The sequence below is a fragment of the Gymnogyps californianus genome, chromosome 14, assembly GCF_018139145.2.
Source record: "Gymnogyps californianus isolate 813 chromosome 14, ASM1813914v2, whole genome shotgun sequence".
Lineage (NCBI taxonomy): Eukaryota > Metazoa > Chordata > Aves > Accipitriformes > Cathartidae > Gymnogyps > Gymnogyps californianus.
This window is the reverse complement of record NC_059484.1, coordinates 13497580-13520061: the sequence shown is the minus strand read 5'-3', so window position 1 is coordinate 13520061 and position 22482 is coordinate 13497580. Positions and strand designations below refer to the sequence as shown.

At 42.6% G+C, this 22482-nt stretch overlaps 1 long non-coding RNA gene across 1 annotated transcript; it reads left to right on the top strand.

Moving 5' to 3' along the window:
* Positions 1-25: 25 nt before the first annotated feature.
* LOC127022093 (uncharacterized) lies at positions 26-18598 on the top strand. The gene is made up of 3 exons (XR_007767303.1): positions 26-157; positions 13098-13144; positions 18083-18598. It is a non-coding gene; the product is annotated as an uncharacterized LOC127022093 (long non-coding RNA).
* The last annotated feature ends 3884 nt before the right edge of the window (positions 18599-22482 follow it).

Here is a 22482-nt window from a genome sequence, read left to right as displayed (position 1 = left end):
CATTTCTGCTTTACAGTTCTGCGGATCAGCAGAAAAGTGTGAACAATTTGTCGGATGGGCCAGGGGATCGGTGTCAAAATCAGGAGTCTGAGCCTGGGTTGTGAACTTGGGACTGTCTCAAGCTGACGGATACAGTACTCTCAAGTGAACTTAAAAGGTATGTGTTTTAATTGCTCCTGGCTGCTGCCAGGTCACTTCTCTGGGTTTGCATGTGGGGAGCAGAGCGCGTCAGCCCTGCTGAGGGGTACCCTGCATTCTCTGCAAAAGTGACAGATGAGAGTTCTCACTAGTAGCTTATATATTTGGCACCAGATTTTAACAAGGTCTGCAAATACACAACTAAGCCTCTCATTCAAACATTTTTCTGAATCTTTTTTTCATGAATGTTTTTCAATCTTTTTTTCAATTTGTACCCCAAATTTGCTTGCTGTTATTCTGATTCCAAAGTCTTGGGATGAGAAGTAGGTGAAATGTTTTCATTCCTCTTAACAGACTGACCATGGTATAAAGAGTAATGTTACATTCCCAATTAAGAGATTTTACTGAGCATTTAACAGAACTATCATCCCAGCTCGTCTTGTTAACTTACCATCACAGACCGTACTTTCAAGGTGTTGATTAGCTTAGAGGAGTCTCCAGTTTATTAAAACATCTTCCTCTCTCTTCTGTGGCTACACTCTCTCATTTTTCCTCACCATGGGACAAACAAACCTTTCTACAGGTGATCAGCGCAACATATGGCCTCAAATTAGGAAGCAGTGAGACTTGGCCATTTCCCTCGTTGAGTAGTACCTTACTCCAAATGAGTTCTTATTGGAGTGAAAGTAACCCTGTGGAGGGAGGCAGAGGAGCTGCTTCTTAGATTGTTTTCTTTTCATTTCCTGCTATGTAGCTTGCTGCAGGGTGAAATAGGTATTGTCTTGTGAAGAGCAGCCAGTGGCTAAGGCTCTATCTTACAAGCCTTCCTTGTGAAGGATAGTTGTTGAGTGCCCTAGATGGGAGACTTTATGGAAGTGCCTCATTTGAACCTCTCATACTCTGGACCTTGATGCTAGAGATAGGAATTCCTTGTGAGAAGATGATGGATCTGGGTGAAAGTAGGAAAAAAGTGTTTGGTTTGGTCAGAGTAAAAGAGAAACATGGAAGATGGGAAGAATGAAGACCATAAAGCTTTCACACAAACGATGAAAAGTCTGGTTTCTTGGGGACTATTAAACGATAAACTTCTGAGAAATTTAAGGCATGCTCCTCACTAACTACATTCGTAAATAGATCTTCCTTCTTCCCTTTAAAGCCTAGCACTACGGTCCTCTGACAACTTGCATTACATTCAGCAGGACCATGTAGTATTACATCATGTCACTTTTTTTTTTTTTTTCCCCACTGCCTGGTACTAACAAGAAGTGACATTACATGAGTGAGCTAATGTAGCTAAAGTAGCTGTGGTGGTGTGGGCTGTCACCTGAACTGAAGTCAAGAGGGTGAAAAAAATAAAGCAAAGAAAAAAATATCCTGTTCTTTGGAAAGTACTCTGATTTTGCAAGCGATAGGATTCAAAGTAGACATTGCTGAATTATTAGCAGAGATTTCAGCAATTTTTCTTGGGGAGGGGGGAACTTATCATGATCTATTTCTGGCTTTTCAGGGTTTACTATCTTAAAGTATTTGCCAATGGCTTATAGAGCGTTCTTAAATATTCAGTTTACTTGGTTTTTTTGGTAATTAGTCTCTGAAGACATATGTTATCATTTCTGCACCTTGGTCAGCTAAAAATGAACAATAAATAAACGAGGGATTTGGGGTTATTTTTCTAATTGTAAGCTTCCTCTTAAGGAAACACTCATGACCTGTGGTGGTTGAATCTAACAGAAACAGGCCCTCAGGAAGAATTTGCTGAAGTTGTTAGCAAAAATGTCTTGAAATCTTATGTTAATTCCAACAGCTTTTGGGGAGGCAACAGCACTACGGGCTCTTTAGAGTAGCAATCTATTAACTTCTGCTTTAGGAGCAATGTCTCCCCGTGCCGTTATTCACACAACTCCAGACGCAGCCAGCCCCGAGCGGCGGGGACTCTCTCCGATGCCAGAGTTTTGTGCTTAGTCTCATTAATGTTAACCTTCACCTTTTTGTTGTGTACCAAGTCTCACCCCAGATTAGCCAAGAGTCTAGCTAGTGAAGATGCTCATGTGACATTTGGGTCCTGGCTGCAGGTCTGCTTGATTCAGAACAGAAAAAGGAATTCAAATATCCCCTTGGCTGGACAGTGTGTTGGGCTAGGTTATATCTCTCTGCTGGATCAAGGAGTATTTATTTATATCAAGTAAATAAAAAATCCCGTTAGAAGATATATTTTTGGTGAGGTGGTGTAAATGTCATATCTCATTTGAGTGGAGTTCTGATCTGAAGCAGTTTTTTAAACGTGGAAAAACAGCTTTTGGCCACTTTGGGGTGGTTAAATCTATCTGATTTGACCAGACTCTGTACTGGACATGGGAAATCTTTCTTACTTAAGGGCTTGTCTAAACTGATACATCTCCAAGAAATTTTGGATCAAAGTCTTCTAATAAAAAGCCCAATGTCCTTTTATATAAAAAATAAAATCATTAGAACTCCCTTTATTCTGAATTCTTATTGCTTTTTAAGTTTTACGGCACTCTACCAATGAGCACCTCTAATTTCAGACATCTCCCTCCATGTTTGTTAGCATATTCCTGATAAAGACCTCAGAGAAGAGCAACAAAGTAGTTATTTGCACAAATAAATGTAACTGTACAGAAAAATTAAGATCGTACAGTGTGGTATCTGAGTAAAGAATGATTAAGTGCTGGGAAATGGTGAAGAAGGTCTTAGAAGTACCTACAAAATATAAGCTTCAGGGAAGAAAGTATTATTTATAGGTAGAAAGTATAAGGGAGAGTAATGTAATGAAACAAAGGAAAACTTGTTTCAAGTATCAGCCAAACTTCTGACAGTGAGATGTATTGTGTTATGATATGGTCTCCCTGGGCAAGTGGCAGTAGTTCAGTGTCTGGCACGTTTAAAGCTAGACCAAATGCGACATTGAAAAATGAATAATAAGGAGGAATCCTACGGCAACAGGAAGATGAACTGGAAGACCCAAGTGGTTGCTACAAATCTCAAGATCTCATGCTATCACTCCACATATGTAGAACCCAGGAAAAGAGATGTTTTTCTGTATTCATGCAAAGTTGAGGTTTGACTATGCCATCTGTAGTAATCATATCTTGACTGAGATGAAAGGAGAGGTGAGGATTCCAGTAAGCTTAAATCTATTATTATAGTATTAAAAAAACCCAGTTATTTTCCTTAAAAATATTTTAAAAATTCTGTCTCAAAAAAAAAAAGTTTAAAATGAAGGAGTTCTACATATCGGCTTGCCTCTAAGGACTGAAAAAAATGGATAATCTGTAAGAAAAAATTAAAAAAACAACTGCATTGTGTCTGATGGTGTATTGGGTTTGCGTGGCAAGGTTTTGGTAGCAGGGGGGCTACAGGGGTGGCTTCTGTGAGAAGCCGCTAGAAGCTTCCCCTATGTCCGACGGAGCCAATGCCAGCCGGCTCCAAGACGGACCCGCCGCTGGCCAAGGCCGAGCCCATCAGTGACGGTGGTAGCGCCTCTGGGATAATGTATTTAAGAAGGGGAGAAAGTTGCTGCGCAGGAGCAATTGCAGCCAGAGGGAAAGGAGTGAGAATCTGTGAAAGAACTCTGCAGACACCAAGGTCAGTGAAGAAGGAGGGGGAGGAGGTGCTGAAGGCGCCGGAGCAGAGATTCCCCTGCAGCCCGTGGGGAAGACCACGGTGAGGCAGGCTGTCCCCCTGCAGCCCATGGAGGTCCACGGTGGAGCAGATCTCCACCTGCGGCCCTTGGAGGACCCCACGCTGGAGCAGGGGGATGCCCGAAGGAGGCTGTGGTCCTGTGGGAAGCCTGAGCAGGCTCCTGGCAGGACCTGTGGCCCCGTGCAGAGAGGAGCCCAGGCTGGAGCAGGTTTGGTGGCAGGACTTGTGACCCCATGGGGGACCCACGCTGGAGCAGTCTGTTCCTGAAGGACTGCACCCCGTGGATGGGACCCATGCTGGAGCAGTTCGTGAAGAACTGCAGCCTGTGGGAAGGACTCACGTTGGAGAATTTTGTGGAGGACTGTCTCCTGTGGGAGGGACCCCACGCTGGAGCAGGGGAAGGGTGTGAGGAGTCCTCCCCCTGAGGAGGAAGGAGCAGCAGAAACAATGTGTGATGAACTGACCCAAAACTCCCATTCCCCATCCCCCTGTGCTGCTGCGGGGTAGGAGGTAGAGAACTCGGGAGTAAAGTTAAGCCTGGGAAGAAGGGAGGGGTGGAGGGGAAGTGTTTTAAGATTTGGGTTTTATTTCTCATTATCCTACTCTGATTTGATTGGTAACAAATTAAATTAATTTTTTTCCCAAGTTGAGTCTATTTTGCCAGTGATGGTAATTGGGGAGTGATCTCCCTGTCCTTATCTTGACCCATGAGCCTTTCGTTATATTTTCTCTCCCCTGTCCAGTTGAGGAAGGGAGTGGTAGAGCAGCTTTGGTGGGCACCTGGCATCCAGGCAGGGCCAACCCACCACAGATGGATAATGCAGCCAGGGCCTGGGGATGTGTCATCTGTCTGAGGCTCAACAGAACTTACATTTATAAAGTAGCAACAACAACAAAAAAATGCTAAACAATAATTGGATTCCCCACCAAATATCAGAAACTTTAAAAAATGTGAAACTTTTTATAGGAAAGAAATTAGAACTAACCCAGGAAACTCCAGAAGTGTATGTTACATTCTTTAAGCTTCAGGTGAACACTCAGGTGCTTTTGTAAAGCAAATGCTTGATTTACTAGTAGACAAAAGAAATATTTAATACTTCCATGAGTTTTTGAGTCAGTTATCTCTGTGGAGATGGTGCTGAGCATCATCTAATCAGAGTAGGAGTCTCACATCCCCAGCTCTGAAGCAGTACCTCGCAGCCAGCCTGAGCTCCGAGCTTAGAGGTCTGGAGTTGGGAGCAGCTGTGCGTGTTGGCTGTGGTATCTGAAATACTTCAGTGAGGAAATGGAGAACAACAAAGTGTAGTAGACTGTCAGTCTTCTGGATGTCTGAATAAGTGATTTCTCAGGAAACTGCTACGCAAAACTTCCAGCTTTTGTTTTTTTCCACCACTCCCTGCTGAAATAGGACTTGTTTGGTGGTATGGCTTGTGACATATGAGAAACTCAAGCAACGTGTCCAAGGTCATGTTGAGTTTACAGCATGGACAGAGTATAAACCCTGACCTTGAATCCTTCTTTTTGTGGTTGGACTGTGGTCTGGTGGCTGGGAGTTTGCTGAACCTGGAGGTCAGTAGTAAATAGCTCTTAATGCCCGGAGAGTAGTGCAACGCAGCTCACCTCATAGCTGGAGCCCAGCCGTTACAGGGAGCCCTGATCCTTCCCCCCAGGGCTGTTGCAGAGCTGCTGTTACCGTGACATTGTCCTGGTGTGGAAAGCTGCAGTATCTATTGCTTGGTGCCACGGTCAGGTGCAGGCAGCGGCACTCGGTGCACTGAGGGTGTCTGTCCCTGCTGTGACCTACAGCCACCTCTGCCCCTGCTCCCTGCGGCTCCTCTCCGCTGCCCTCCTCTGAATAACCTCGTGCTTCCTGGCTCCCTGCCCTGCCCTATCTAACCCTCCCTGTCACCTAATAAAATCTACAGAAGACATTAAAACTCCTGTTGAAGAGCTTTATGATTCCTTTCCCTGCCAGCCGACGGCAGGTCTCAGCAGCTGCGGTCTCCGGCGGGTCAGTCCTGCCTTCAGGATTGTTAAAAAGGACCAGGATATGCTTTTGCCACCCAGGACGGAGGGGAGTTCATGTTTTCTCACTTGAAGGGAGCATCGCCAACTCCTTTCAAGGCAGGCAAGGACTGAGAGAGGTTTGATGGAGCTCAGAGTTAAAGTCAAGAGCTTGCTGGTCGTAGCCTGCTTCCATGCCAATTAGAGAAGGCTGCCACTCTCATGGCTGACACATAACTTCAGGCAAGGGCATTTCAATCAGCGTAGTATTTCATTGAATGTAAATGCTCTGACTTAACGTTATTTTAACCTTTACATGACTGTAGAAGGCTGTTGGTTTGAAGAGATCCCAGGGGGGTGTTAAAACTGTCCATGTGGGAGAGTTCATTTTATAAACATAAACTGTGCAGACAGTTTGCTCGGAAACTACGTAAATTATTTAGCAATAAACGGTGCCTGTGATTTTAGGAGAGTGCTGTAGATTGACAAGCTGACTTTGGAAAGGTCAGCAGCTGTGACTTAATTGCTCAAGGGCCCCCGCTAATGATCTCCCCTGTGCGCCCCATGCTGCGGTACGTGCGCTGGCAGGGAGCGGCCCTGCGTGAGCTGGGCTGGTGAGCGGCAGGAGCAGCATCTTTTGGGGGCAGACGTGCTGATGCAGTTAGAACAAGTGATGCCAGGTTTGGTTTTCAAACCTGGTCACCCAACAGCCCTCAAGTTGTCATCTGAATCTAAAAGACCCTCAAACAGCTCTTGTGCAGGTCCTGTGGAGCACAAGTCCAGACTGTCAAGAAAACTCGTTTGGAAACTCTCTTTGCCTTTTCTTTTTTCCTTTCCTACTTTACCTTTTCCCCTGCTACTCCCTGAGTTGATGCTATCATCCTGATTTAGTCCCAGACTAGTAGTTTCATACCTGCTCTTGTCTTACTGGCATTTTGTTATGTTTTGACTAAAAACGTCAATTATGGACGCAATTATTTGCATTGCTGAAGAGACTTGCATGGCCCTCTAAATCTCCTGTGTGTACAATTCTTTTAATTAAATTTGCATTTTGGTTGCACATTTCCCACGGCTTTGGCTGGTGGCACTAGTTTGAGAGTGATGGAGCTCCATTTTTCCAGAATGGTGAAGGGTTTTCTGCAAACAGGTACGTCTCTCTCCATGTTGAGCTATCAATTTTGTGAGATGATCATTAGGAAGTGATAGGCTCTTTTGGAGGCTGTACGACTCAGTAATTTCGGAAGTCGTGACTTGGCTGTTTCCACATTGCTGACTCGCAAATTTGGGTTTTGCTGAGTGGTAAGTTTTGATTTTGCCAAGTTGTGACCTACAAAATTAGAGAGTTGTGCAGTCACAACTGGCTGAGAGCTGGAGATATGTGAGGTGCTTGGGTTTCTGAGAGACAGTGATAAAGTTTCTCTGTTTAAGCTCTTAAACTTTCTTCCCAAACAGGCCTCAGCTTACTTGATATGTTAGCAAAAAAATACAAGGAACCACATATTTTTTCTTTTAAATAGGTAAGTGTCCTGGTTTCGGCTGGGACAGAGTTAACTTTCTTTTTAGTAGCTGGTACAGTGCTGTGTTTTGGATTTAGTGTGAGAACAATGTTGATAACACACTGATGTTTTAGTTGTTGCTAAGTAGCGCTTATCTTAAGCCAAGGACTTTTCAGTTTCCCATGCTCTGCCAGCAAGCAGGTGTGCAAGGAGCTGGGAGGGAGCAGAGCCGGGGCAGCTGACCTGAACTAGCCAAAGAGGTATTCCATACCATGGAACGTCATGCCCAGTATATAAACAGGGGGGAGTTGGCCGGGAGGCGCGGATCGTGGTTCGGGAACTAACTGGGCATCGGTCAGCGGGTGGTGAGCAATTGCATTGTGCATCACTGCTTTTTTTCTCCTCCCCCGCCTTCCTTTTTGTGTTATATTCCTTTTCATTACTATTATTATTATATTTCATTATTACTATTGTTAGTATTATATTTTACTTTAGTTATTAAACTGTTCTTATCTCAACCCATGAGTTTTACTTTTTTTTTTTTCCTTTCCTCCTCCTCACCCCACTGGGAGGGGGAGGGGGAAGCGGCTGCGTGGTGCTGAGTTGCTGACTGGGGTTAAACCACGACAGTAAGTAACTGTCCTAAACCTTCCAAGGAGAGTAGCTCTCCCTGGAGATATCTCTGTCCTCGTCTGCTAATGGGAAAGGAAATACCTGCATTGATTTCAAGGGATGCTGGATTGGGCTTCATAAGCATCTTCCTTATTTTATATACTTCTAGTCTGACCTGTTCTTTTGTAGGTAGCAACCTAAATATCAGACTACTTACCATTCACACTGAATGGTAATGCTCAGGCCTTCTGAGAAGCCGTAGATACTGCAAGCTGATCTTTAACATTGCTCCAGAGTTTCCCTTGAAAAGATCCATTTTAAGAGCACAGGTGAACACGAGCATCCAGGGCTAAAGAGCGCTGAAGTGCGCAAATGGTCCTGATGTCAGCCAAATGAACTGGATCATCCAATTATTTTCAATTACAATTCCGATCCTTTCCTTAATGTTTTCCTGTGCTGATATCTGTGTTGGTAATGTAGCCAACTCTGGCTTTATGATCCCCCTTGTTGCAACGTGCTGTGCTTAATTACTTTGCCTCCGTAACAAACAGACATTCTGAACAATTAGACAATAATATGGAAGCAGGAAAGGAAAATAGCTCAAGATACTTTCATTTTAATTATGCTGATAGTGCACCCCATGGTTTTGAATCAATGCTGGAATAATGTTCTTTTGATAGTCTTCAATAACTTTAAACGAGATCTAATAAATTTGTATTTTTATGTGAAGTTTAGAAGGAATAATCAGTTGTTGTTGATTTTATTTTCAATTGAAAATCACAACTCCCATGATTTGTACACTTGTGTTCTAATTAGATGTCCACCCCCATTGAACAAATCACTTGAACACCTTAATTGCTATACTGGAAGGGATTACACTTCGACCACGTGTTTAGTACTTTCCTGAGTTGCTGCCCTGTTGCAAAAACAGCCCTCCTGCATTTTAGAAATTGGTGAAATATGAAGAATTATATTTAGGGCTTTTTTCCCTATCCCCAATCACAAATTTCTATGCATAATTTTTTTTAAAGCTAACAACCTGACAGTAAGCAGAGTAGACTCTTTGCAAGTAGGAAGGAAGGTTGGTGTCATAAAATGAGTGCCCAGCTACTTTGTTCTCTAAAATTAAACGAAGCTAATTTTGGAAGGGCGGCTACTGAGCCATGCTGACACTAACACACAACTTTGCTGTATTGTGCTACACAGCCACCGGTGCATATTTAGCTCCCCAAATCTTCTTCACCAATGTCACAATAATAAAACAAGCAGTACTAAAACAGCCAGTTTTCCAAGATTACGTGGGAAGCAAACAGATTAATTCCTTTATTAATATAATTTACATGGAATTACCATAATTTTTAAACTATGACTTTTGACAGCTCTCCTAATATAAAAAAGCATCTGAGGCACATGGAAAGCCTCTGTGAGCTGCTCCTGTAGTCTTAAAATAAATAAACAAATAAAGCAAGCAAAATTTAAATAGGGCATTTTAAAGCGCAGAAGATGTGATACGAAATCTGTTTCTATCATTGGGAAATGTTTAGGGCATTTAAGGAGATACCTGAGTGTGCTGTGCTTAGCTTCTAATGAACTCAGTAAGGGTCGTGCCAGGCTATTGCTAAAGGAAGGTTCATTTCACACATCTTAAACTCGCAGTCTTTGCAGAGAAAAGTCTGGAAGTTTCTGGTGTTCGACTGTCCAAATTCAGCTTTGCAAGACTCAGCACCTCTTGCCTCTGTTTATATAACTGAGGGCAGAAATTGTCTTCAAAAGCCTTGGTTCATGATGAGCCCTCTCAGGAATATTTGGTTTGGTAAGGGTTTTGTACTGGTAAACCTGGTTCTGAAAGCTCCAATTTAAATTCGCACAGCAGCATAGAAAAGAAAGGTCTGAATAAGCTCCCAGTGCCTACGGGATCGCAATATGGTTGGCCAGGTTTTTGCTCACACGCAGCATCCCCGCCAAGCCCTTTGGGTGTATCTGCTGGCTGGTTATGCAGGCGTGATCGTGGTCCGTATGAGCAATATATCAGTTTGCCTAAGGAGCCAGAAAAATTACTTTCAGTGGGTTCAAATTATTACAAAATGGGTATGACTTTAAAAGAAAAAGAAAAAATTCTTTGCTCATTAGGTGATTAGTCCTTTGAAATTCCTGTCTTTAGCTGCGTTTCTTAATAAAGTCTGGCCTGTGATTCCTATTAAAATAAGACAGTTCTCTGGTTACTGTTTTAGATGGCAGAAGTTTTTACAATTGATTTGGAAAAAGAGTTTCAGCAGAGGATTTATAAATGGACAACCAATTTTAGGGTGTGTGTATAAGCATGTACAGGATGCACGCTCAATTTGAGATTTTTAAAAAGCGAGTGAATGATATGCACCAGCCTTTGAAAAGGGGTCTCATGCAAGCATGTGACATTAGCTATCAAATAAAGAAGGCTCCAGAGTTATTACTTGCTACTGAAAACCTTGGCTGTGCACACTGAAGCGCTCACTGTGCTAGATCAGGCTAAACCAACATGATTGTTTTTATTGCTGCTCAACGTTGTGGTTTGACCTGACTTCTCCAAAATTGAGTGTAACAACACTACTGCTTAGGTGGATATAGCTTGTCAAATGGTTTTACAAACATTAATATATTATGCTAACCTTTATATCACTTGGTATACAGCTGAACATAGATCCCAGATATTGAGGCGATAGTGTTCCTGCTGTAATCTCTAGACTGACTTCTTCTCAATAATTCACTTTGCCCACAGCGTCCCTTGAGCAAAAGTTTTGGAAGAAAAAGCGGAGATTTGCTTGATTTACAGTGATCAGGTAGACAAGTGCCTCTACTTTCCAGACTGAAAGCTGTTTTCTGCTAAGCAGCAGATATAGCTGTCAGTGGGGAAAATTATTTGATATCGCCTGAGCTTCTCAACCACAGCATAAGTGAAGTGCTTCCTGTAATATGGAACATTTATGAATAATATTTGTAGAGTAATTGCCATGCAATCACTGCTCCACTGCCAAAGATTTCAGTCAGTTGTTATGAATCTTGCAGTAAAAATCCTATTGGGGACAGTGCGATGAAAACATCACAAGTGTTTGGGAAAATGATATGAGGTCAGTCAGTTTGATTTGACTTGATGTGGGTATTCAGTATGCTGCACTGTCTGGTGTTGAGAGCGTTTTCATTTCAAATCTGAAAAGTGGGAAGCCTCTCAGAAGAAAAATTAGTGGGAAGCTGGAATGCAATTACCGGTACTCATGGTATCTAGAAAGAAACAAGAACCTGTTGTCCTTTGGGTGACTCCATGTGTTGTGCTCTTTCAGAAAAGGAATAAGAAATCTAGGTCCAAAATACTGGTCATTTTTTCTTGTGACATAGCATATTTTTGATAAGCATTCTTATGCTTTTCTTGACAGATGCAGCCTTTTCTTTTCATTTGTGGAAATTAGATTCCTGATGGCAAATCCAACTGAACTTTTCTTTGAATTTTTCAACTAACAGTAGAAAAATCTTATATCTAATCTAAATCCAGTGTCTAATATCTTTGATTTTTCTTATCTAATATTAAACAGTGGCCAACTGTATTTAATTTTAGTTCCAAGAGTTCATTGCTTTCTTCTGCCTAATGATAAATATTTACTATTTACTATGGAAGATCAGTGATCCTTCCCTGCAGGATACCTCTTCATCATAATTTTTAGCATGTGTAATCTAACTTTTTTGATGACTTTCACCTGAAAGCAGTGAGAAAAGGGATCTATTGTCAGCTTCTTTTACGACTTTTAGAAAGTTGAGCCGGGGTGTGGTTTCCCTGCTGTTCTGCAAGCTGTGCACTTTCCTGAGTCTCTTGTGCTGAGTCACCAAAAGCGGGATCTCATCATGTAGCTTTTGCTGTCTACATTACCAAGCTACATGATAGTCGGTGTTTTACTCCCTAAACTGAGCTGTCAGAGTAGCGAGCTGATTGTTTCTCATTAAGGTTCTGCAAAATGCTCAGCAGTGGTTGGAGGAATTTGCTGTAAGGTGGCTGCAACTTTCCCTGACCTTTAATTTAATTTATTTGTTTTTCTTCCACCAAGGTTCTCAAAGTCAGCAAAAGAAATATTCTTACTGGGCTGATTAACCCGAGGAAGTGTCTCACTTAAAGAAGGGTGTAAGTTAGGTGAGGGACTTCTTTGGCAGAAGGAATTCAGTGGTGATAAAGCAGCTGTGCGGTAAAGGCTGGCTGGTGGAAATGAATTTTAATGGAAATGGGCATTTTGGTCCAGTTTCTATGGCAAGACGTCTCCTTTGCCACATTATCTCATTCAGTGCCTCCCCCTGAGCTCTGCGCAGAGCAGCCAAGGCTGAAGTGGTCAAGAAGGACTGGTCTTCCATCCAGAGGAGGGGACCTTCTGGAGGAGGAAGGCTGGGGCTGGCTGCCTTGGCCTACAAGAGCACTCTTGAATGGTGGTGGGAGTTTTTGCTCAGAGAGGAGCAAAACCTAAATGCTATCAATGCTGCCATTTCCATTAAAATTTCTTCCCATGGAACTGAATTTTCTATTTGCTTCTTTAACTTCTTCAGTCCCTTTGCAAAGATTTTAGTACGTCCAGAGAAGGCAATGCTTTGGGGATGCTGTGGTTCTACGTCTGACTGTGTGATGTGGAGGTATTCTGTGTGAAGCGTTTTGGGCTTACTGCTTTCAGACCTGCCAGTGTCTGCAAATCTTGAGGCTGGACTTTGAATATTCAGTCATCCAATCTCCTAGACTGGCTATGCACGTATACACTGTGTTCTCTGAGAGTTGATATTATGTTCCACTGAGCCTTTTTTTTTTTTTTCCTTCCCAATTATTCCCTTTTCTTGATGTGCTTGACAAATTTCCAGGGGCTTGCTTCTCAAAGAGAGCCATTGGAGGGTCTTGTTCCCCAATGACCTGTAAATGTTCTTATTGCTAATATTTTTGTCATAAATATTGTTTCTGAAGCCTTATAATCTAGTGCCCAACCTAGCCGAGGAATTGGAAAGATCAATTTTTGTATTTGTGGTGATAGCTCTGCTGTAAGCTGGTCTCGTTCTCGTAACCTTGGTAGAATTCCAGTAGGGATTTGTGCATTGCATCTGGGGGGACTGCTTGATTCTTCCCTTCACTGTTCTGCTTTTCTTACCAATATTTGCCACGCTCCAGCAATGTTATATTTGCTCTTTCTGCAGAACACCAACTTCTGGTCTGAAATTCCCGTATTTTACGCTCCACTGAGGTAAGGAATGGATTTCCTCTTGTTGTATAGCAAGGATCTATACAAATATCCTCTCCCTGCCACTTGGAGGAATCTAATAGCTTAAGCACTTCATTAGCAGAGTACCACAGTTGCTGCTGTTTCCTGTTGGCAGAAGGTGAGCTAGAAGAAATATTAAGCATTTGTTTCACCCTTTGCTTTTGGTGAATCCACAGAAACAAGCCCATATTCAGCTTTTTCCAGTGCTGTGCTGGAAAGATCGGCATTTTTATTTAAAACAGGAATGTACTTTTGCATTCAGTTGTTGCAGACTTCAGTGAGATAAAGTGTGTAACATGAACTCGTAGAAATCAATTCTGTGGTTGAAGAAGAATCGATGACCCTAAACAGAACTAAAAATAAGAGTAGCACTCTTTGAAGTGTTTGCACTGTCACTCTAGAGTAGCTATGAATACAGGGCAAGTTGGATGCTGTTTGCTCATACCACCACAAGATCTTGAGAGTAGCTGTCTTTCATATACGTGCAAGGATTCCTGTAGTTTTAGGTAAAATTAAAGGCTTTGTAGGTAAGTTGGCAAAATAATCTGGAAAAATATAATATCCCATAGCCAATTAGCTCTGGAGCACATGATACTAGAGTCAAGATGTGAGATCCTTTGGAAACAAATTAGCTTAAATTTTATTGAAACTTATTGATTTTCATGGTCAGAGGTTAACGAGGTTTGTCTTTCATTTAGCTTCCCAGCTCTTGGGAGAATAATGAAATTGCCTGAAGATACAGACCATTCAGTTAAAATCAACAGACGAGTCAAACATGTTAGAGTTGATTTTTGATACTCTATCAATTTTTTGCGCATTTCAGTATCCTGGGCTCTTGAAGAAGTGTGTGAGGGATGGTTTTTGAAACACATGGCATCTATCAGTTTGTTTTCTATGTATATGAGCCTCTGATGCCTTACTGATAGGAATGCACCCTGAAGACAAAATTATGTGCACTAGACTGACAGATCAGGATTGATTAGATAAGTGTGCCGGGGAGAGGGGATGCATGTAGAAGAGAATAGGACAGAGAGAAAGTATCAGAAGATGGCAGGATTTTTTTTGTACTTAAAAACTTCAGTAACAGTTTCTCTAGTTCAGTAGATACAGCTAAAACATGCCTTCCACCCCTTCATGTTTAATTTCTGGTATTGTGCGAATACATACAAAAAACCAGGAGTGCCTTGAGCAATGGGGTGCCTGAGGGCTGCAACGCTGATGCCTGCCTCTTCTCTTGGCTGAGCCTCTGCATCTCATTGCAGTAGCAAGATGCCTTTTTTCCACAAAATTTGAAGGAAATTAATACCTATGAGATTCCTGCACCTCTGCCAAATTTGGGAAAAGTGGGGCAAAAGGCTCCTTGTGAGAGAAGATGGTACAGTTTTCTGTGACTTTGCTTTGATCCGTGCTGCTCCAGCAGAAACAGCTCATGTAAGAGCAGCTCCAGAGGCTGGAGGCCACCAGAGCACCGCGTGCCTGTGCCATGCACCTTCTCAGCGCCAGATAATGTCATTTACGTATGGCGAGGGAACTACCTAACCTTTCAGCTGGTACCGTACTCCCCTCAGGCTCCCAAATACTGAGGGAATCCCTGGCTGCCTCTCTGTGGCAGCTGCATTTCACTGCCTTCTCTCTCAGCTATACCAAGTGTCAGAGATGCTGGTGGGACTCCAGGGGAAACCTGAGGGCTCAGCATGGCGTATCATGCATTACAGCTGCTTCTGCTCAGGGGAGCTGCTTTACACGGACCCAGAAGTAACTTGTATCCAAAGAGCTTCCCACACTGCTCTGTTACCCTGGCATAAATTGAGAATGAGTCTGCTGAAAACTGTGGAGCTGCCGCCTCCATAAAGGAGAAGTAGCTGACAGTAAAGCCTGACTTGCTGCTCCCTTTATTGCTCTTCCTATGTAGCCTCCACACCATTTCAGGACAAAATGAGGAAAAAATGAAGACAAAAGCAAACGCCTTTTTGGCGTACTTTTGCCCTGTCAGTATCGTTCGTTTCTCAAAGAAGGGAAGCATGCAGTTCAGATGCCCTTCTTGTCTATTCCAGTTGGATTAGACAAGGGACTTCAGCCAACCAAAGCATTTAGCATGGCCTTGTCAAGTTTCAAAGCCGCAGGCTTTCCTAGATGTTCTCTTCAGTACAAGAAGAAATGCACTGGAGCTCTGAGTTTGCAGTGACCTGTGTGCAAGGATGTTCTGTCCACATGGAGTTCATAGCAACACCGAGGTTTAAGTTATCATGATGGCTGCAGGAAGACAAATACATTGCTGAACCATTGCAGCAATGTTTTGCTGCTTGTTCTTAGTCAAAGAGAAATAAATCCATCTAGGGACCTAGTGACAAAGCACATGGGAAAGGCTGAGATTCTCAGTGCCATCTTCACCTTGGTCTTTGCTTGTAAGATTTACCCTCAGGAATCCCAGGCCCCTGAGACCAGTGGGAAAGTCTGGAGCAAGGAAGACTTATACTTGCTGGAGGAAGATGAGGCTAGGGTGCATTTAAGCAAATGGTGATCAGGAGTAGTCAGTGTGGATTTACAAAGGGGAAATCAGGTCTGGTTGACCTGGTAGCCTACGATGAAACGACAAGCTCAGTGGATGTTGTTTATCTAGACATTAACAAGGCTTTCAACACTGTCTCCCCTGACATCCTAATTGACAAACTGACGAAGTGTGAACAGTGAGGTGGATGGAAAACTGGCTGAACTGCCCAGCTCGAATAGTTGTGATCCGCAGCACAAAGTCCAGCTGGAGGCCAGTCACTAGCTATGCACCCCAGGGGCAGACACTGGGGCCAGTGCTGTGTAACATCTCCAGTACTGCTCTGGATGATGGGACAGAGCGCACCCTCAGCAAGTTTATAGATGATACAAAACAGGATTGGTTGATAGGTGTATATATCTATATAAAATATCACTTTCTGCTGGATTTCTCTTGCTTATTTCTTTCCAATATTTTGAAAGTGCAGAAAGTAATTTTCTATCCCAACTGTGCCTGACTCCGTTCTGCCAAACCATGGTGGCACATAATTGTTATCCTCTTGCGTATGAACTGAGGCCTCTCAAAAAGAATTGCTTTGCTAAATAGTTGAGAAAAAAGGAACTGGGGCAATTTGACCTTAGTAGCTTAAATTTGTTACTATATGGCGGTTATTCACAGGAGCAGAGCAGAGCTACTGACCGAAAGGTGCTTATTAAGTGGGTGCCAATGAAATCTCAGTAGTTGCTCAGTGCCCCACTAGCATTCTGGCTGGCTGAAGTGCAGAATGACATATTCCTTTGTGAATTTATAAAGGCAAATATTTTGACAAAGAAATTTCATGAGAGCCTATGGGGCTTAGTAAATGAGGTTTGTGGTGGTTTGAAGGGATCATTGAACATGTTGATCCCTAAGTAACTCTCTCTCTCTCTTTTTTTTCTTATGCTTCCTCCTTGCATAAAGGGGCCAAACCACTCTGCAAGTTTGGTTTAACGAATCCCAGAGCTCTGCTGTTCCAAAAGACAAAGGCAGGTGGGAGGACTCGATCTCACCATGGCACGTGCCTGAGGTGGGACCTCCACCCTGTTGCATACTGTGAGCAAGCAGCAGCATCAGGCAGAGTAAATGGACAGGCGGTGACTATATACCGTAACTCTTCCAGGTGATCATCTGAGAGTTTGCATGGAGGTCTAGGCACTGTGCTTGATATTGCTCGATTGGGAGCACTGTTCAGCCCAGCAAGGTGGTTCTGAGGGCCAGTTCAGACAACTGATGTTTCTGCAGCATCTTTGACCTTTTGCACAAAGGGGTAGTGAAGGTGCCAAATGACTGCAACCTGGTTTTTGTCCTCTCTGTGGGCAGAGGCAGCAAAGAGGATTGTTTCCTCTGAAATCAAGCTGATTTCTTCACAAAAAGCTGCAGGAAAACCTAAAAATGGCACAAGATCTTTAAGACTTAAAATTCCATCACTGTGGGGTACCAGAAGCTGTCAGATAACCAATGAGGAAACTCTTAGCCCAAATCAGACTGGAATGGCTGGTGTTTTGCCTTTTTCTTTTCAGGCTGATGACCTATACTACATGGGCCAAATTTGTGTTTGATGTAAGATCTCTAGAACTTACAGTCATGAAAGAAATCTTTGGAGCATGGGACAAACCAGGGTCACATCAGGGACGTGCAGACCCACACAGCCAGCTGGGATGATGACTCTTCAGTGCTGTGTAACTGCCTACTAATAACAGATTGTCGAGTGATGCTGCTGCCTGCAAAATTGAGGACCTTTATGAGAATCTGCATCTGTTGCAAATTAGTTTTTAAAAGTGGTGTCTCTTTCAGTACACATGATTCCTGTCAAATGCTTCCTATTATGGAGTGGGAGCTTTTTTATGTAAAGCAAAATATTTGCCATTTTTCAGGCTGAAATCTTCCCAGGTTCAAGGTAGGACATGTCCGTCATCCTTCAGAGGTACCCAGAATGACCTGGAAACTCAGGCAGTAGGCAAAGACAGACAGGGTGTTTAGCCACATGTGTGAAGTCAATGTGAGATCAGGCAAAAGCACTGCCATAAGTTGTCAGGCAGAGTGTAGAGGACCTGGCTGCTGTCCCATCATTACTGGCAGTGAAGGTACTGCCCTTCGCACCTTGTCCCACGAGGATGTTCTTGAAACTGTCACGTTGTTGGGAGAGTTGATAATCTTCATATAACTTGAAAGATTTGATAACATTTGCCAGGGAAATTATTATTTTGAGGGTTTTCCCTTTTGTGTTCAGCTTCAGCAGCTCTGGCATGGTCCAAAAGATGGATTTCCATAGATGTCCTGTACAGACATTCCCCGTTCCCTGACTAATCATGGGCTACAAGGAAACTAAATTTAATCAGTCTTTTAGAAGCTCCAAAAGCTGAGGCTCTTTTTCAATCTGATTTCATTCCTAGGGTGTCCACAGCGGCAGAACATCGTAGAAAAATCAGCATTTGTGTTCTAGCCTTCAACAGTTACCCTGTGTGAATATCATGAATGCTATTTCATCATCATGAAGATTAACCAAACAAAATATAAAGGTCAAATACTAAAAAACAATTAAATGAGCATTTCCATCTACTGAAAAAATCAAGCAAGAATTAAATTTGGTTTTCCACTTCCAGTAACCTCAAACATATTTGAATGTATATCTCTGAAGAGCTGAAAAGACAAACTGCTCCTGTCCCACCCCTCCAACAAAACACATTTTGGTAGCAATGGAGAAGTGATGGTTTTATTTCAGAAGTACCAAGCACCAGCACCTTCCACTCAATTCAGAACAAGCTTCTTTGATGGCTTTGAACTACAGACAACTAACAGGTTTCTACTTTCCACACTTTGCTGACACATTTTGAGGTTTCTCTCATGCTGTGACATTGGCCATACCTGGGAGGGAAGGGTCCATGTGGCCCCAGGTCCTCTCTCCAGCAGTGAAGAGAATAACAAGAACAGTTGCTTAGGAAAGGGATATAGGCACCCGGGCATGTGTAGAGCAATCCTTCTCCCATCTTCTGCTGCCTAGGACCCAAGCTTGGTGCTTTTGGATCATTGTGTTTATTGGTCCTGCTAGACCTCTGCTCCATAACAGCGCATGGCCCCTATGGAAACAATTTGTCCTCTTTTTCCACACTCAGGTGTGTTAATGATGGCTTACATTTTTTTCTTTAAACCTTTCCTAATAATTCCTGATATTTTACTAGCCATTTTGATTAGTGTTGAAGATTGATCTGATTTTCACTGGGAACTAACCAAAGGCTCCAGCATCCATACACTGAATGGCAATAGCTAATGTAGAGCCTATTGATTTGCATGTATAGTTATTTTTCCCAGTATGCAATGCTTTCCTCAGCAAAACTGGATTTCATCTACCGTTTTATCATCCAGTTGCTTAGTACTGCAAGTTCCTTATGCAATAGTTCATGGTCCACTTTAGATTTGATTATCCTGAATGATTTTGTATTACCTGCAAACTTTGTCTTTTCACTATTCATCTCTTTTTCCGGATCATTTATAAATAAAAGTGTACATTTTCTAGTCCTTAATGATCCACCTTCAGAAACATTGATTTCTGCCACTGAAATTTGCCTTTTGAAAAAGCATTACGGAATTCAATAAGAATTGCCAACTTTCACAGAACGTTTTTTGGGCTGTTTCATGAAATACATATTTTCAGTAGCAAAAATCATCAAATACCACCACTTCTGAGCAACTGCACTATAATTTTCTTGATAGAGAAGAGCTGTATGTGTGGAAGAGGTTGATACTGAATGAGTTCAATGGTGAATAAAAGTGACTACATTAAAATTTAGAGATTTATTTTTTTTTAAACTTTTCCCCCCCAGTGGTAGGAAAACAGCCAAAAATTTAGAACCACAAAACTTTCCACCTGTATGTTTATTTTCTTTAGGTTTGAGGGATTTTTTTATCTTCACTTTGACAGACTTATGCTCTCTCTTAAAGCAGTGAAACTTCTGTCCCTAAGCTTAGCAGAAAACAAGCAATCTAGTTTTACCAGGTTGTCCAGCTTTGCTAGAACATACTGTCTAAATGCAGTTTTGAGCACAAGGTACAAAATTTCTGGCCAAAATAGTTATTTCTGTAGGGATAAAATTGTTTGGCATTTCTTTTCCTGCACCTGAGCCCATTGCTTCCGGGGAAGATGTGGTCATTCACTTTCTTTCTCGGTGTGCACCAAGACTCAGACCTCTTTTCTGATGTTCAGGGACAAGAGACTACAGATTGCAGAGTCTCGAAGCCACCAAATCAGGGCTTAAGGCCCAAACTCCTTCATAACTCACATATGTTTCCTATTAGATGTAATCACCCTGAATTGCAATTTACCTTCATCATGGATAACAAAAGAGGAAAACAAGGGCTGAAGAGGCTTGTGGAACAGTCCTGAAAGTCACTGTGGAGCTATCTAGATATCTGCAAAATAACAAGTGTCCTTTTCTTGTGCTCCCTTCATTAACTTCTGTTTCTGTACCCTTGTTCCAACCAGGCTTTCGGTTTTGGCACAGCGCGTGTTCTTCCTCGTGCCTGAGAATCACAAAAAAATTTTTTTTTTAACTTTTGCCACATGCCATTGCTGATAAACTACAGATCAGCTTCCCGCTTTGACACTTCTGTAAAGAAAATCTGAGTTCTGGTGTCATTCAGCCAGCAACTGGGTGATGATCACAGTTAATGCCATCTCTCTCTCAAGTGTGTCAAGGTCACTTGTCTGGAGCGCACTGTAATAAAACCTACTTTGACAAGATTAAACCATATTCAATCCCTATTACACAACAGCGCAGTTCAATACAGACAGAGTCCGTTTTGAAAAGGCACCCAGGTCTTGAATTTATTTTTATAATTTACAGAATTAGTTCAAAGGACTGAAAATATAGAAGTGATATGTCAGCATTCCCTGGCTACTTTACGATCCACTATTGTGGTTTAAAATAGCTTATTTAAGTCTTCATTTCACTGTTACTCAAATAGATGAGCAAAGTTAGCTGTTATGCAAGTGTTACTGCCTAAATAATGCAAACAAAGCAGTAACTAAGCACAAACAATAACTTCATCTCTCCTGAAGCTAATTATTTTGGTGCATGTCAGGTATTCAAAAATACCAGGATTTTAAGAGTAGCAGATAGTTGCATGGTGACTATGAAACATGAACGCTTTTATAACATGTGTAATATAAAAGAGTATAACAGCTAACGACCAAGTCATAGCTGCCTCACTGAGGTCAGTCGCAGTTTTTGCACTGATAGCAGTCAAGCTGGAATTTGACCCTGCTAGTTTAACACGGTAGTCGTGTTTTGTCATTAACACCTTGGTTGCGTCAGCTGAGAATGAATCAATTCTGCATTAGCGCTTTCCAAACCTCAGAACACTTTTCAGTGGAGTCGTAGTCCCAGAGAAGCAAGCTTCAGGCTGAATCGGATTACTTTACGCATGCGAGTCCATCCACCACAACAGTAATTCCACCGTGGTGATTCTGCCTTGCCTCTAATCCTGTTTTCCGTGCTGTAACTCAGCTAACTTTTTTGCAGTTATTTCTGATTTAATTCGTTATGCTTATTGCATCTTGTTCCTCTGTCCTGAGTGTGGGCAGAACTGTTGTTTCTCATGGGAGACTCAGCAATGGGAGCCAGAGAAGTAGGATTTCTTGTTTTCTATCTAGAAACTCACAAAATACCTCCTGTAATGCTTTGCTGGTTCAGCTGCCGAGCTCTCTGGTAACACAGCTCTGGTGCAAGACCAAAGAAGTCCAAGCACTTCCCAAAAGAAGTGTCAGGGATGGTGACACTGCCATTGGACTTCGATAAGGCCCATTCGAAAAAGGCTTAGCGCTCATGTTGCTACAGCAAATGACATCTGTATGTGTGTGCCAGCCTGATGTGACATGTCTTTGGCTTTAAGACAAGGATATCAGCGCCATCTAGTCAGCTAGGGAGTTTGGTGCAAAATCGTTTTAAGCAAAGGTGACACTTCTGGCATTAGTTGTGACAGCTGACCTTTCTTTAGATCATTGCACTCCTAATGGATCTCTTAACATAAGTGGCAATGACACATGACAGAAGTCCTTAGGCGTTCAGACGCTCTGCACAAGTCCATTAGATGTTACAGTCTACTGTCAGCTACAGTCAAATCCTGCAGCCGCTGCTGGGGAAACAGGGCATTTCTGCAGGTGATGGCAAGAATATGTCACCAAACTAGTAGTCTGCACAGTCGGGATGGCTGGCAACTCTGTCAAGTGCTCTCAGCCGAAGAAATCTGCCTTTCTGGATTGGAAGGGACAACCGTGTGAGAGAGCAGCTGAGGCAGAGACGGAGTTATTCTTTCCTTTGTGTTTCGGAGATACAGTTAACTTTTGTGGTTATGCTGTTACGCTTTTCCGACAGCCCCAGTAAGACACTGGTCTGAAAGGTCACAGTATAGGGCTTGACTTCCAATAGCTCAGTAAGCACATGGCAGGCGTGTGGCTGAATGAATGCTAACGCATAGGGAGTATGCTTAGAGGACTGGCTTGGGGCATGACATTGCTTTGTGCTCCCTCCAGAGCCCATTTCTAGCATTATTTGTGTAAATGAAAGTTGAATGTGTTGTGCTGGTGAAGTTTTGTCATATTTCACCTCTTTTACCCCACTGCACCGGTGCGAATATTGACTGTGAAATTCTCCCTTCTTGCAAAGGGACCTCCTGCGTCTTACTTCTTTAGCTTCTCTGTGAAGTTAATTTAGAAGGCCTCTCCTCTTGCCTTTGGAGGTCCTCCTTCAGCATTTCCTGCTGATCTCCTGCCCAGCAGGCTGCACTGATTAGAGAG